General features: G+C 40.1%; 1 non-coding gene and 1 pseudogene across 1 annotated transcript; both read right to left on the bottom strand.

The window, feature by feature from the left end:
• Window positions 1-1693: 1693 nt before the first annotated feature.
• Window positions 1694-1812, bottom strand: LOC145395378 (5S ribosomal RNA; annotated as a pseudogene).
• A 104-nt stretch (window positions 1813-1916) lies between these two features.
• LOC145395360 (5S ribosomal RNA) lies at window positions 1917-2035 on the bottom strand. The gene has a single exon (XR_013896602.1). It is a non-coding gene; the product is annotated as a 5S ribosomal RNA (ribosomal RNA).
• Between the last annotated feature and the right edge of the window lie 653 nt (window positions 2036-2688).

Here is a 2688-nt window from a genome sequence, read left to right as displayed (position 1 = left end):
TCCTCGTGCTAAAGGAGTTAAATAGTTTGTTACCCTAGAAATTAGTCGTAAAAATTAGATATATAATGATTCATAATACAGTTCGATGTTGCCGTTTTTTTTTTGTTACAATGACACATCATACATATATATATATATATATATATATATATATATATATATATATATATATATATATATATATATATATATATATATATATATATTCTCATTATCAACTGGGGATTATACTGCAAAATGGGAAGAGTTTCCAAACTGGCGAAGTTAGATACAGCCTTCAATAACTACTGCAGCACTAAAGGCGTCTCATAAAATCGAATAAATTCGTTATTGGCCAGGATGAATATGAAAAAGACATCCTCAGGCTGAAAGGAATTAATTCTCTCAAAACCATGGCACTAAGACATAGAGGTCTTTGGTACACTCATGATTACTAATCTGTCACCATAATCTCAGCCAAACTCCCGGTCAGGCTTAGGCTACACAATCAGACATGCTCAACCATCATTCCAGAAAGGTATAGTGCTTCAATTAACAGTTTTCAAGCATCACTGAAACACTTTTGCTTCACATTTCACATATAACATTACTTATTCAAGTAATATATATGCATTTCAAGAAATAGAAACGAAAGTTGGTCATATTTGTTATATTTAGTGTGTAATGATTGCGTGATGCTATTTGACACTCACACTGTTTTTTATTAATCTGTTTATTATTTCACTGACCTATTTCTTCAGGAGCGCCTTTAACCCGAGGCATCCCATCGACGTATGGGTACGTCGCAACGTTTTGTCACAGCTAGACCCATTGACGTACCAGTACGTCGCGCAATTGCAAGGATCATAATTTGCAAAATTTTCAATTTTCACACATGATTTTTGGTACATATACACGGGACTGCTTCCTCTACAAGATGCCTGGCAGGGACAGTGCCTTACCCCGCATGACCTCCCCCCCCCTGCACGCCATTGTCTCGGCAATTTACCTGTTTTCAGTGACCTGGCCAATAAAGACATTCAGGGCCAGAGTGATTCCCCAATCGATGACAATGTGGAGGAGAAAGTTTACATAGCATTAGAGGAAGAAACAGTCAGAAATGATGATCAGGTAATGTGGGGGAAAAAATCAGGTATGTTGATGTGTTAGTGAGTGAAACAATGCTTATAATGCCTATATTACTGTTTGAAAACCAATATACTCTCGTACTACATATAAATTCGTACCAAATAGGTGAATAAATACCGTTTATGAGTGATGTGGAATAGTTACCTTTCCACAGAACTCGTTTTCTTTGGAGCCAGCCTGATAGAAAACCCAGTAAGGTAAGGAGTACTGCTACCTGTATCGAGTATTTTAAACCTCAGGTGAGCGATTTCTCCATGAATTTTCGATGTTTCTCACCAAAAGCAGAGGTTTGAGCCAAAAAATTATTTTTCTATAATTGGTCGGAATTGGGGGGAGTCAGTGGTGGAAAATCGGTCGGGACGGGGCGGGTTAACCGTGGTGTTGATAGGTGATAGCGGAGAATAATCCACGACTACCATGGCAGCCGGCATCCACAAGACATATTCTAAATATTCATTCATTGCCAGATGCCATGTATCCCAAACGGGGTGGTCAAGGGCTTAGAGTTAATTGTTTTACAGGGAGGGGCACTTATCCTCCACCAACCCCACTTGACATGTAGGGATGCCAACAGCATCTGGTGTTCCCAGGCGGTCACCCATCCAAGTACTAACCAGACCCAACGTTGCTTAACTTCACTGATCCGATGGGAAGCGGTGTACTCAACGTGGTTCATTCATTCATTGTCAGACGTCATGTATCTCAAACAGGGTGGCCAAGGGCTTAGAGTTAATTGTTTTACAGGGAGGGGCACTAATCCTCCACCAACCCCACTTGACACATAGCAATGCCAACAGCATCTGGTGTTCCCAGGCGGTCACCCATCCAAGTACTAACCAGACCCAATGTTGCTTAACTTCGCTGATCAGACGGGAAGCGGTGTCCTCAACGTGGTATGGCCGTTATGTACCCTTGTTTTATGACAAGGATGCATTTGAAAAAATCTGTTACATAACGATTTACTGTATATCGAGTCATTTATATACAACATGATTCACCCAAGAGTCTGCAAATCAAGTTCTCAACGTGGTATGTATTCTACATATATGCTTTATAATACTTATTTCATTGACAAAAACTTACCATTACTTGCTAAATTGAACTTAATATTTTTTCTAGTGGTAACAGGCCCCGTTACCATCCAGTGGAAATGGTTGCGCCATTCCTATGCGACGTCATAGCTGCATGCCCGGTTGAAATGTGTGCCAGTTAATGATGTTAATTCATAAATGATAAATATATATGATGCCAATACCCACATATAATGGCACATGCCTATTTACTTGCGTTTGATTAGTTTAGAACCCTGAGATGTGTAAAGGAATCAATGACCGGGCTGTGTCTTATTTCAGACTGTTGTTTTGATGTAATTCGATACGATGCTAGGAGAGAGAGAGAGAGAGAGAGAGAGAGAGAGAGAGAGAGAGCAGTGTAAGCAGAAGGATTAGTTGTAAGGAAGAGGTCAAGTATGTTGGAGCTCTCTCCAAGGCGGTCAGGGATACGGGTAGGGTGCTGTACAAGCTGCTCTAGGTCATTAAGGATAGAAAAGATGTAGGCTTG

Source organism: Coenobita brevimanus, chromosome 30 (assembly GCF_032717465.1).
Source record: "Coenobita brevimanus isolate Jiangsu-jjx chromosome 30, ASM3271746v2, whole genome shotgun sequence".
NCBI lineage: Eukaryota > Metazoa > Arthropoda > Malacostraca > Decapoda > Coenobitidae > Coenobita > Coenobita brevimanus.
Note: the sequence above shows the minus strand (reverse complement) of the source record. Positions and strands in the feature narration are given on the sequence as shown.